At 42.4% G+C, this 14,163-nt stretch overlaps 1 long non-coding RNA gene across 3 annotated transcripts; it reads right to left on the bottom strand.

Moving 5' to 3' along the window:
- Positions 1-260: 260 nt before the first annotated feature.
- LOC138353093 (uncharacterized) lies at positions 261-14,163 on the bottom strand. Of its 3 annotated transcripts, XR_011223040.1 has the most exons (3): positions 5,152-7,418; positions 2,109-2,257; positions 261-1,955 (listed from the first exon to the last, which is right to left on the bottom strand). It is a non-coding gene; the product is annotated as an uncharacterized lncRNA (long non-coding RNA). The 3 variants fall into 3 exon arrangements; XR_011223038.1 differs by lacking the exons at positions 2,109-2,257; positions 5,152-7,418 and adding an exon at positions 13,690-14,163; XR_011223039.1 differs by lacking the exon at positions 2,109-2,257 and having other exon boundaries at positions 5,152-8,985.

The raw sequence follows: 14,163 nt of genomic DNA on the forward strand, positions 1-14,163 counted from the left end.
ATAGGTACTTTTTCTATCCTTGTGAAAGTTACTGTTCTAAGTTGGACTATTATTGCAAACTTGAACAAACTTGCAAATTTGAACATATACCTATTCAAATAGGTAGTACCTATTCAAATAGGTACTTTCTACCTATTCAAATAGGTACTTTTTCTATCCTTGTGAAAATTACTGTGTTCTAAGTTTGTTGGACTATTATTGCAAACTTGAACAAACTTGCAAATTTGAACATTTTCTGAGGTTGGAAGAAAACGTGCTCAGATTGGGGACTTGTTTATTTTATAATGAATAATAAATTATATATAAAATTAATATATAATAAATTAATTTATTATATAAATTAATAAATAACAAATTAATAGATAAAATTATTATTATATAATAAATAATAATAATAACAACAATAGTATAATGATAAGCAATTATTTTAATGAATCCAATAGCTAATTTGGATGAATGATAAATAATTATTGACTAGTGCATAACAATAAAGTATTAAGGAATAATTATAATGAATAATCCTTAATGATAAAGTAGAGATCAATTACAATTAATAACTACATCCATAGGTAGTAAATGAAAGTTGCATTAATTAGACTAATTACAATTCATGGGAATATTTCTTAGCTATCTGCAGGCTTATCACTTTGGGGGTTCCGGCGGAGCACCCCCAATCCCGGGAGGGCCAGCGGGAGAAGGATTAGGAAGGAGAAGGGGTTCCTTACTCTTACTAGCACGTAGACTGGGCAAAGGATTAGCTGCGGACAGTGGGACACTTGGGGACCGGCGCTGCACCCCCACCGCAAGGCCAGCTGGCCGGACCCCCCCCCCCGAAGGGCGAGGCCCGCTGGTCGCAAGGAGGCCTCAGAATGGCAGTGCAACAACGTCCCGGACGTAGTCAGCTGGGTGTTGCAGCTGGTTGCTGGACCCGCCGTTAACTCCGATGGCTAGCCCGTCAAGAGAGCCGAGTGGCCCTGTCAATTCTAAAGGTAAGAGTGCGTGGTCGGCTGAAGGCGAGCCTATCTCTGCGAGGGCGGCGCGAATTAATCGCCCTGAGGAAGTGTTGCCTGTTCACTGGGCACAGGCCGGGTAGAACTTGCCGGGGGGCGCCCGCTGGGCTAGGGTATGCGTGCGCCCTGCACTGCGCTTGTAGGATCCGAAGAGTGTCGATTCCTGACCATGTAAGCGATACCTGGTCCAGTCGGAGCGTGCGTCGATTTTTTGTTGCGTAGATCACCTCCCCCAGGCTGAAAGATATAAGGCAGTAAGGGTGGGCAGAAGCGGCACGCAGTGTTATCGTGACAGGCAAGGGCACAGACGAGAGGGAAACCCTAGCTGAATCAATACGGAGACGTAAAACGGGGGGAGGGAGCCCGGCACAGGAATTAAGAGATTCCTTAATTAACAATCCTGGATGAATAAAGAGTTTTCCGAACAATTATACTGAAGCAATGAAGGGGGCTAACAATCTAAGAATCTTCCAGCAAACAGAAGGGGGAAGTACCTTTGCTAAGAGCAAAGGTGGGAGAAATCCAGTAGGAGAACAGCAAAGAAGCACAAAGCAACTATAAACAGGGATAATACGAAACACTATAAATCTTGAATATAACAATACATATACCAAGAACGGGTATATACAATAAAGCAATATATACATTAACCATAAAATGGAATAAGAACCAATTCTTAAAGCCAAATCTATAACATGCTTGTGTCCTAAGCGGATGTAGAATGTGAGCGGGGAACATTACCCTTGGTCTCCATCCCATCTCTGCCTCCAGACGGGTGATAGGGCTGGATAGAAGCCAAGGAGTCTGCCTTAAGTGGCCGCTGAGTGTAGTCTTGTGTTGTCAACGAGCGTCTGCAAGCCGCAGCTAGTGCGCCGTGAACTTCGGCTACATCTTTTAGAACAGGAGCAAAGTGAAATCGACTGGCAGGGAACCGTCATCCAGTAACTGTAATAAGGAATAATATTAAGAATACAATGTCGTAAATAATCGTACAATGTAAGAATACAATGTAATATCGTAAATAACCGATGACGGCAAGTGCCGCAGAATGGAAGAAAAATAAATTGCTGGGCGCAACGTCGGGTGGAACGCTTCAGCCTGGAGGTTCCTGACTGAAGCATCGGCTGCCGGGAAGCCTAAGATGGAACTGGGGTGTTAGCAGCTGTAACATCGTCTGCTGAAACTAGCCGAGTCTGTGAGGGCGCCCGCTGCAACAGCTACGGCCGAGCCACCAGCTGGCCCATCCTCTGCAGGAACAACGTCGTTGTAAAAGCCTAACAATGTAATAAATTATATTACATGAATAATCTTAAATAAAATGGTGTAAATAATAAAATTATAAACCAATTATAACTATAATTAATTATAAATAATTATAAATTGCAAAACAAAGTATGCTCAAAATGAAGCTGGACTATAACTCTCTAGAGAAACGGGATTAACACCTGAGCCGAGGTAAATACAACCAAATACAATAACGAAAAGGAGTGAAAAAAGACACGTCAGCTGGAACTTCGCGACCAGCGGCCTAGGAGGCTGCTGTGACGTCCGGGCTACACCGGGCAGACAACACGTCTGGGTAAACCAGCGGCCTGGGAGGCCGCAGTGACATCCGGGCTACACCGGGCAGACAACACGTCTGGGTAAACCAGCGGCCTGGGAGGCCGCAGTGACATCCGGGCTACACCGGGCAGACAACACGTCTGGATAAACCAGCGGCCTGGGAGGCCGCCTAGCTATATGACCAAATAAATATAAAACTGAAACATCGCCGGCTTAACTCGTCACAGGAAGGACGTCGGCTGGGAAGCAGCAGTACCTTCCGACTAAATTGAGGAATAAACTGAAAGTTTAATCGCGGCAGAAAAGTTGTATAAAACATGGAGCAAACGCAATGCATAAATTGCAGTAACAAATTGCTGAGGGAAATGGCTCATAAAACAAGTGCAGGAATAATCTAAAGTCAGAGGCTTGCTCCATGCTAAATTGAGGAAGACTTTAATCTTAATACACGTCATGACTGGGAGACTAAGGATATAACAAGTTATTTTAGTAAGCGTTTGGTTAATGATGGAGGAACGTAAATCACCAAAACAGGAGCGGGCTCCTGTTTACTAAATTGACATGGAAATACGAATTCTTTTACGAATAGATTTTTTTTTTTTTTTTTTTTAAGGCAGGAGGTGTAAGCAATGCTATAAATTTCCTAAATTTGCCGCGTAATGAAACTAATCAAGCTGAAAGTCTAAATAAAGGAATGTAATAAAATTGAACAGAATTAATTAAAATTGACCGCAATAATTAGAATTAAATCCATTACTCGTAAACCCTCTTGTATATATGTACCTTACCTAAATAAACATTTGATTTGAAGTAGCTCAAGCGGCAGACCGCACGGCCAGGCGTTATGCTGGACGCTGAAAACTTGGGATGAGGAAGGGGCCCGCGTAACCAGGCACTCCAGGCAGACCAACATCTGGTACACGCGACCAAGGAAAACACGGGAATATTGTGCTACAGCATTCGAACGAAACGTGGTGGAATTGGCGTACCGGGCTACATCGGCCAGACGAAAACGTCTGGGTACGAACGTGCCAGCTATACCAGCTGGACGAAACGTCTGGGAACAAATGTACCGGGCTACACCGGCCAGACGAAAACGTCTGGGACGAACGTGCTGGCTATACCAGCTGGACGAAACGTCTGGGAACAAATGTACCGGGCTACACCGGCCAGACGAAAACGTCTGGGTACGAACGTGCCGGCTATACCAGCCGGACGAAACGTCTGGGAACAACTGTACCGGGCTACACCGGCCAGACGAAAACGTCTGGGTACGAACGTGCCGGCTATACCAGCCGGACGAAAAAACTGGGAACAAATGTACCGGGCTACACCGGACTTACGACAACGTCTGTGACAAACGTGCGGGCTAAACCGGCCCGACGAGACGTCTGGAGACGCCTACAACTAACACATCCTGGTTGACTTTACATAATCACATAAAAGGCAAAGCAGAGGTTAAACAAACATAAATGTAAAACCAGCAAAGGAACACGCAGCTTGACACCGCATAAAAATCATTAATACTGTAAATTAAGGAAACTTATGGAAAAACAAATCCATAAAACAAAGCTAGGGGCCAGAGGCCTGACACTGCAGCTAGCCTAACCTAGCTAACTTTACCTAATAACTTAAAGGCAATAGCAAAAGTTAAACAAATGTAAAACCGGCTAAAGAAACATGCAGCTTGACTCTGCATAAAATTCAATAATAAATTAAGGAAACTTATGGAAAAACAATTCTATGAAAACAAAGCTAGGGGCCAGAGGCCTGTGACACTGCATGCTAGCCTAACCTAGCTAACTTTACCTACTAACTTATAGGCAATGACCAAAAGTTAAAACAAACCAGCTAAAGAAACATGCAGCTTAACACTGCATAAATTTCAGTAGTAAATTAAGGAAACTTGTGGGAAAACAAGTCCATGAAAACAAAGCTAGGGGCCAGAGGCCTGTGACACTGCAGCTAGCCTAACCTAGCTGACTTTCCCTAATAACTTAAAGGCAATAAGCAAAAGTTAAATAAACCTAAATGGACAACCTGCAAAAGAAACATGGGCTGGACACTGCGTTAAATTCATTAATAAGTTAAGGAAACTTATGGAAAAACTAGTCCATGAAACAAAGCTAGTGGCCAGAGGCCTGTGACTCGGCAGCTAGCCTAACCTAGCTAACTTTACCTACTAACTTATAGGCAAAAACCAAAAGTTAAAACAAACCAGCTAAAGAAACATGCAGCTTAACACTGCATAAATTTCAGTAGTAAATTAAGGAAACTTGTGGGAAAACAAATCTATGAAAACAAAGCTAGGGGCCAGAGGCCTGTGACACTGCAGCTAGCCTAACCTAGCTAACTTTACCTACTAACTTATAGGCAAAAACCAAAAGTTAAAACAAACCAGCTAAAGAAACATGCAGCTTAACACTGCATAAATTTCAGTAGTAAATTAAGGAAACTTGTGGGAAAACGAGTCCATGAAAACAAAGCTAGGGGCCAGAGGCCTGTGACTCGGCAGCTAGCCTAACCTAGCTGACTTTACCTAATAACTTATAGGCAATAAGCAAAAGTTAAAACAAACCTGAATGTAAAGCCTCACGTCGACTGGGTGAGGGTGGGGGTGGGATGTTCAGGCCTCCTCCCGAGTGTGCTCCAAATTACAGCCACCTACTGGAGAAAACCCAGTGCCCCATAACACCGAGGGGCACCACCCCCTCTAGGACCACTGCACCTGCATTTGGTCACCAAGGCTGAACCAGCAGGCGTGCATCAGAGCGCGCGCGCCAACATAACGTTATGTAAGAGCAGCTGCTGGCTTGGGGAAAGAAGCCCACGCCGTCTCCGTCCCGGTTTATATAACCTCGGGTCAATGCGCGCGCAGCTTGGGGCGGTTAAAGTCGGCTTCCAGACATACGTTTTCTTCCACTCAGAAAACCCACCGTTTTTGGGAAACAGTGTTCTTTATACCTATTCAAATAGGTACTTTCTACCTATTCAAATAGGTACTTTTTCTATCCTTATCCAAGTTGTTTTCCACATTTGTTGGACTTTATTATTGCAAATGTGTACATATTCTACCTATTTGAATAGGTACTACCTATTTGAATAGGTACTACCTATTCAAATAGGTACTTTTTACATATCCTTATAAACACTAGTCTTCATTTGTGGGAATTTAATAATACAAATTGGTTCATGTACCTATTTATTATCATGGAAACATTCATGCACAATAATGCAAGGGTAATGAAAAAGGACTTGCTAGCTCACACGCACCTGAAACGTAACTCAAAGTTAAATGTATTCGTAGCCATGCAGTCACCTATTCTACAAAAAACCTGCAGGAAGTTTTTTGTACATCCTATAATTGTCCCGAGTTACGTAGTGCAAAAAAACGGCAACGAATGTTATGAAGAGCCTTTGATGGGTCCTTGAGACCCTCCCTTCCCCATTCAGAGGCTTTGGTTTTCTCGTCTTCCTGGCTAAATGACAGATTCGAGGCTAAAGGACTGAGGAAGTCGAGTAGTCCCTTTGTAACGTGCAGGTGGGACTAATAAGTGAACTGCTTCATGATTGAGTTCTCTGTTTTGTGGCATCATGGCCTCATTTTCTATGCTGTGTTTACTTTGTAGATTCTATGTTTAGGTCCCCCCCCATTTTTTTTTTTTAGGGACAATGAAGAATCCCCTGCTGCTTGTATTTCTTCAGCAGGGGGGGGGGGTGCCTCTGGCAGGCTTACAATATCTTGCAAGGATGTAGTGTGGATTAAACTGGGAGAGCTTTCTAAGTAGCACCACAAAGGAGCCACCATATTAGCCATCCCAGAAAGATTACAGAGACCCTAGAATTTATTTATAATTGTTGGTAACATAACCACTGTTTACACTGCAACTACTGTATGTAACATTACACATTGTACTTATTTTAGAAACACTGCAGAACTTTCAATATTAAACATTACAGGGCAAGTAATTATCAAAAGAAGGCACCAAACCGGGAAGGCTATGTAAGGTAATTATCAAGAGGGCACCAAACCGGGAAGTTTATGCAATTATCAAAAAGAAGGCACCAAACCAGGAAGGCTATGTAGCACCATCAAATTGTGGAATAATCAGAGGCCGCTAAATATCACCAAGGATGCAAATACGAGAACAGAAATGCATAAGGTGAACGATATTAAAAGCATCTGATTCACCAAGAATTCCATTGAGGGACAAGTGACTGCGAGGCACGGTCGGAAAGCAAGATACACACTCGTCCTGGAAGTCAGGACATTCAACAAGGATATGCACAACTGTAAGAGGGACAGTGCAATTTGGACAATAAGGAGCAGGGCGGCACTCCATTAAGTGACCGTGAATTAGGCGCGTAGGGCCAATACGCAACCTTGCTAGAGCCGTTTCCCACCGCTGGTTACGGTGGTAGGAGGGCCACGGGGAGACACTACACTACGAGTACGCAGTTTGTTACCAACAACAGAAGACAACATTCCTCCAATCCTGCCAACGGGCAAGGATGGAGGAATGAATAACCGAATAAAAGTCGGAATAAGGAATGCCTTTACAGGAGATGGGACAAAAGCGGACAGCTTCCCTAGCGGCAGCATCCGCACGCTCATTTAAACACAAATATGGCTGGGGACCCAGCAAATCTCTACGGATTTAAATTTACTGGAGATAAACATCCAATGTTGAATCTCGACGACCACCGGATGAACTGGATTAAACGGCGATGGGTCATATTTTGCCCAAACCCCCCTGCAGTTTTTAAAATGTCTGAAATGCCGGAAATTTGACTCCTGAGCGTGATTTTTGAGCTGAATTCTGACTCTCTGCACCTATTTTCAGTTTCAAATTAACGACTTTTTATACCGAAAATATGCCAATTACTGTAAACGGCGATGGGTCATATTTTGCCCAAACCCCCCTGCAGTTTTCAAAATGTCTGAAATGTTGGAAATTTGACTCCTGAGCGTTGATTTTTGATCCGAATTCTGACTCTCTGCACCTATTTTCAGTTTCAAATTTCGAAGCTTCATACCGAAAATATGCAAATTACTGAAAACGACGATGGGTAATATTTTGCCCAAACCCCCCTGCAGTTTTCAAAATGTCTGAAATGTCGGAAATTTGACTCCTGAACGTGATTTTTGAGCTGAATTCTGAATCTCTGCACCTATTTTCAGTTTCAAATTACGACGTTTCATACTGAAAATATGCCAATTACTGTAAACGGCAATGGGTCATATTTTGCCCAAACCCCCCTGCAGTTTTCAAAATGTCTGAAATGTCGGAAATTTGACTCCTGAGCGTGATTTTTTATCCGAATTCTGACTCTCTGCACCTATTTTCAGTTTCAAATTACGACTTTTTATACTGAAAATATGCCAATTACTGAAAACGGCGATGGGTCATATTTTGCCCAAACCCCCCTGCAGTTTTCAAAATGTCTGAAATGTCGGAAATTTGACCTCTGAGCGTGATTTTTTATGCGAATTCTGACTGCACCTATTTTCAGTTCCAAATTACGACTTTTTATACCGAAAATATGCCAATTACTGAAAACGGCGATGGGTCATATTTTGCCCATACCCCCCTGCAGTTTTTAAAATGTCTGAAATGTCGGAAACTTGACTCCTGAGCGTGATTTTTTATCCGAATTCTGACTCTCTGCACCTATTTTCAGTTTCTAATTACGACTTTTTATACCGAAAATATGCCAATTACTGTAAACGGCGATAGGTCATATTTTGCCCAAGCCCCCCTGTTTTCAAAATGTCTGAAATGTCGGAAATTTGACTCCTGAGCGTGATTTTTGAGCCGAATTCTGACTCTCTGCACCTATTTTCAGTCTCAAATTAAGACTTTTTATACCGAAAATATGCCAATTACTGAAAACGGCGATGGGTCATAATTTGCCCAAACCCCCCTGCAGTTTTCAAAATGACTGAAATGTCGGAAATTTGACTCCTGAGCGTGATTTTTGAGCCGAATTCAGACTCTCTGCACCTATTTTCAGTTTCAAATTACGACGTTTCATGCCGAAAATATGCCAATTACTTTAAACGGCGATGGGTCATATTTTGCCCAAACCCCCCTGCAGTTTTCAAAATGTTTGAAATGTCGGAAATTTGACTCCTGAGCGTGATTTTTTTATCCGAATTTTGACTCTCTGCACCTATTTTCAGTTTCAAATTACGACTTTTTATACCGAAAATATGCCAATTACTGAAAACGGCGATGGGTCATATTTTGCCCAAACCCCCCCTGCAGTTTTCAAAATGTCTGAAATGTCGGAAATTTGATTCCTGAGCGTGATTTTTGAGCTGAATTCTGACTCTCTGCACCTATTTTCAGTTTCAAATTACGACGTTTCATACCGAAAATATGCCAATTACTGAAAACGGCGATGGGTCATATTTTGCCCAAACCCCCCTGCAGTTTTTAAAATGTCTGAAATGCCGGAAATTTGACTCCTGAGCAAGATTATTGAGCCGAATTCCGACTCTCTGCACCTATTTTCAGTTTCAAATTACGACGTTTCATACCGAAAATATGCCAATTACTTTAAACGGCGATGGGTCATATTTTGCCCAAACCCCCCTGCAGTTTTTAAAATGTCTGAAATGTCGGAAATTTGACTCCTGAACGTGATTTTTGAGCTGAATTCTGAATCTCTGCACCTATTTTCAGTTTCAAATTACGACGTTTCATACTGAAAATATGCCAATTACTGTAAACGGCAATGGGTCATATTTTGCCCAAACCCCCCTGCAGTTTTCAAAATGTCTGAAATGTCGGAAATTTGACTCCTGAGCGTGATTTTTTATCCGAATTCTGACTCTGAACCTATTTTCAGTTTCAAATAACGACGTTTCATACCGAAACTATGCCAATTACTGTAAACGGCGATGGGTCATATTTTGCCCAAACCCCCCTGCAGTTTTTAAAATGTCTGAAATGTCGGAAATTTGACTCCTGAGCGTGATTTTTGAGCCGAATTCTGACTCTCTGCACCTATTTTCAGTTTCAAATTACGACGTTTTCATACCGAAAATATGCCAATTACTGTAAACGGCGATGGGTCATATTTTGCCCAAACCCCCCTGCAGTTTTCAAAATGTCTGAAATGTCGGAAATTTGACTCCTGAGCAGTGATTTTTGAGCCGAATTCCGACTCTCTGCACCTATTTTCAGTTTCAAATTACGACTTTTATACCGAAAATATGCCAATTACTTGAAAACGGCGATGGGTCATATTTTGCCCAAACCCCCCTGCAGTTTTTAAAATGTCTGAAATGTCGGAAATTTGACTCCTGAGCAGTGATTTTTGAGCCGAATTCGGACTCTCTGCACCTATTTTCAGTTTCAAATTACGACGTTTCATACTGAAAATATGCCAATTACTGTAAACGGCAATGGGTCATATTTTGCCCAAACCCCCCTGCAGTTTTCAAAATGTCTGAAATGTCGGAAATTTGACCTCTGAGCGTGATTTTTTATCCGAATTCTGACTCTCTGCACCTATTTTCAGTTCCAAATTACGACTTTTTATACCGAAAAATGCCAATTACTGAAAACAGCGATGGGTCATATTTTGCCAAACCCCCCTGCAGTTTTTAAAATGTCTGAAATGTCGGAAATTTGACTCCTGAGCGTGATTTTTGAGCCGAATTCTGACTCTTTGCACCTATTTTCAGTTTCAAATTACGACTTTTTATACCAAAAATATGCCAATTACTGAAAACGGCGATGGGTCATATTTTGCACAAACCCCTCTGCAGTTTTCAAAATGTCTGAAATGTCTGAAATTTGACTCCTGAGCGTGATTTTTGGGCCGAATTCTGACTCTCTGCACCTATTTTCATTTTCAAATTACGACGTTTTATACCGAAAATATGCCAATTACTGAAAACGGCGATGGGTCATATTTTGCCCAAACCCCTTGCAGTTTTTTAAAATGTCTGAAATGTCGGAAATTTGACTCCTGAGCGTGATTTCTGAGCTGAATTCTGACTCTCTGCACCTATTTTCAGTTTCAAATTACGACGTTTCATACCGAAAATATGCCAATTACTGTAAACGGCGATGGGTCATATTTTGCCCAAACCCCCCTGCAGTTTTCAAAATGTTTGAAATGTCGGAAATTTGACTCCTGAGCGTGATTTTTTATCCGAATTTTGACTCTCTGCACCTATTTTCAGTTTCAAATTACGACTTTTTATACCAAAAATATGCCAATTACTGAAAACGGCGATGGGTCATATTTTGCCCAAACCCCCTTGCAGTTTTCAAAATGTCTGAAATGTCGGAAATTTGATTCCTGAGCGTGATTTTTGAGCCGAATTCTGACTCTCTGCACCTATTTTCATTTTCAAATTACGACGTTTCATACCGAAAATATGCCAATTACTGAAAACAGCGATGGGTCATATTTTGCCCAAACCCCCCTGCAGTTTTCAAAATGTCTGAAATGTCGGAAATTTGACTCCTGAGCGTGATTTTTGAGCCGAATTCTGACTCTCTGCACCTATTTTCAGTTTCAAATTACGACGTTTCATACCGAAAATATGCCAATTACTGTAAACAGCGATGGGTCATATTTTGCCCAAACCCCCCTGCAGTTTTTAAAATGTCTGAAATGTCGGAAATTTGACTCCTGAGTGTGATTTTTGAGCTGAATTCTGACTCTCTGCACCTATTTTCAGTTTCAAATTACGACTTTTTTATACCGAAAATATGCCAATTACTGAAAACGGCGATGGGTCATATTTTGCCCAAACCCCCCTGCAGTTTTTAAAATGTCTGAAATGTCGGAAATTTGACTCCTGAGCAAGATTTTTGAGCCGAATTCCGACTCTCTGCACCTATTTTCAGTTTCAAATTACGACGTTTCATACCGAAAATATGCCAATTACTGTAAACGGCGATGGGTCATATTTTGCCCAAACCCCCCTGCAGTTTTTAAAATGTCTGAAATATCGGAAATTTGACTCCTGAGCGTGATTTTCTATCCGAATTCTGACTCTCTGCACCTATTTTCAGTTTCAAATTACGACATTTTAAACCGAAAATATGCCAATTACTGTAAACGGCGATGGGTCATATTTTGCCCAAACCCCCCTGCAGTTTTCAAAATGTCTGAAATGTCGGAAATTTGACTCCTGAGCGTTATTTTTTAACCGAATTCTGACTCTCTGCACCTATTTTCAGTTTCAAATTACGACTTTTTATACCGAAAATATGCCAATTACTGAAAACGGCGATGGGTCATATTTTGCCCAAACCCCCCTGCAGTTTTCAAAATGTCTGAAATGTCGGAAATTTGACTCCTGATCGTGATTTTTGAGCCGAATTCTGACTCTCTGCACTTATTTTCAGTTTCAAATTACGACGTTTCATACCGAAAATATGCCAATTACTGAAAACGGCGATAGGTCATATTTTGCCCAAACCCCCCTGCAGTTTTTAAAATGTCTGAAATGTCGGAAATTTGACTCCTGAGCGTGATTTCTGAGCCGAATTCTGAATCTCTGCACCTATTTTCAGTTTCAAATTACGACGTTTCATACCGAAAATATGCCAATTACTGTAAACGGCGATGGGTCATATTTTGCCCAAACCCCCCTGCAGTTTTTAAAATGTCTGAAATGTCGGAAATTTGACTCCTGAGCGTGATTTTTTATCCGAATTCTGACTCTCTGCACCTATTTTCAGTTTCAAATTACGACGTTTCATACCAAAAATATGCCAATTACATTGAACGGCGATGGGTCATATTTTGCCCAAACCCCCCTGCAGTTTTTAAAATGTCTGAAATGTCGGAAATTTGACTCCTGAGTGTGATTTTTGAGCTGAATTCTGACTCTCTGCACCTATTTTCAGTTTCAAATTACGACTTTTTTATACCGAAAATATGCAAATTACTGAAAACGGCGATGGGTCATATTTTGCCCAAACCCCCTGCAGTTTTCAAAATGTCTGAAATGTTGAAAATTTGACTCCTCTGCACCTATTTTCAGTTTCAAATTACAACTTTTTATACCGAAAATATGCCAATTACTGTAAACGGCAATGCGTCATATTTTGCCCAAACCCCCCTGCAGTTTTCAAATTGTCTGAAATGTCGGAAATTTGACTCCTGAGCGTGATTTTTTATCCGAATTCTGACTCTCTGCACCTATTTTCAGTTTCAAATTACGACTTTTTATACTGAAAATATGCCAATTACTGAAAACGGCGATGGGTCATATTTTACCCAAACCCCCCTGCAGTTTTCAAAATGTTTGAAATGTCGGAAATTTGACTCCTGAGCGTGATTTTTGAGCCGAATTCTGACTCTCTGCACCTATTTTCAGTTTCAAATTACGACGTTTCATACCGAAAATATGCCAATTACTGAAAACGGCGATGGGTCATATTTTGCCCAAACCCCCCTGCAGTTTTCAAAATGTCTGAAATGTCGGAAATTTGACTCCTGACCGTGATTTTTGAGCCGAATTCTGACTCTCTGCACCTATTTTCAGTTTCAAATTACGACTTTTTTATACCGAAAATGTGCCAATTACTGAAAACGGCGATGGGTCATATTTTGCCCAAACCCCCCTGCAGTTTTCAAAATGTCTGAAATGTCGGAAATTTGACTCCTGAGCGTGATTTTTGAGCCGAATTCTGACTCTCTGCACCATGGCCCTTGGCATAGGACCACAGCAACCTGTCCACGTGGGGGCGCCTCCAAGGGCGACGCCGGGCCGCTCGCAGGGGGGCCTGGCCAGGCACGCACGTCCGAGTGGGGCACGAACCGGGGCCCCTAGGCGCACGCCTAGGGAACGCAGCTAACCAGTGCCCATAGTGCACGCCTGGGAGATAACACTACCAGAGCGGTTCACTCGGGACACGGCGCAAACACACGGTTACCCGGGGCATTGCGGCAGCAGCAAAGCAGCCGCTGCAGCACCTGGCACAGACTGAAAGGCGCGCCTGCATACCTCAAGACAGGCAAACGTGCAGAAGGCACTAGGGAACTAAGGCGGCCCACACGGACCGCGGGGAGAAGGCGCCAACACACGCCAGACACTGGACAGTCCTGATTAAACTTTAACAGAAAATTTTTACATTACCTTAGAGTAGGATGATTAGGGCAGGGGGGCCCCTGCCGTATCGACAGACTGATGAATGCAGGACTGGTACTGGTCCACGTGTCGTTGAGGCGCAGCGCGACGTAGTTTCGAGTACTGCGGCGGTCGGGTGGGAGTGAGGGAGAGCCCCTCTCTGCCTCGGAATTTATATGGCCCCAGACTTCCCGCGCATCTGCGCGGGGTGCACTGCGCAACTATTTCTTTGTCCCCCTCTTCAGAAACATCTCCGCTTTGTATTTCAAAGCAGAGGCCATTTCTTGATGAATATAGAGTTCCAAGAATCCGGGCCTGGTGCAGAATGCATAGGCATACTGTTTATGGCTTCTTCAAAATCTAGTGGGGATAGGGTGACGTCTGATATATGATTTGATGTTGGTATCATATCCATGAAAAATTCATTTGGGTTATCAATCTTTAGTGCGTTTGATGGCTCACTGAAAACAGAGTCGTACTGCT

The sequence above is a fragment of the Procambarus clarkii genome, chromosome 56 (assembly GCF_040958095.1).
Source record: "Procambarus clarkii isolate CNS0578487 chromosome 56, FALCON_Pclarkii_2.0, whole genome shotgun sequence".
Lineage (NCBI taxonomy): Eukaryota > Metazoa > Arthropoda > Malacostraca > Decapoda > Cambaridae > Procambarus > Procambarus clarkii.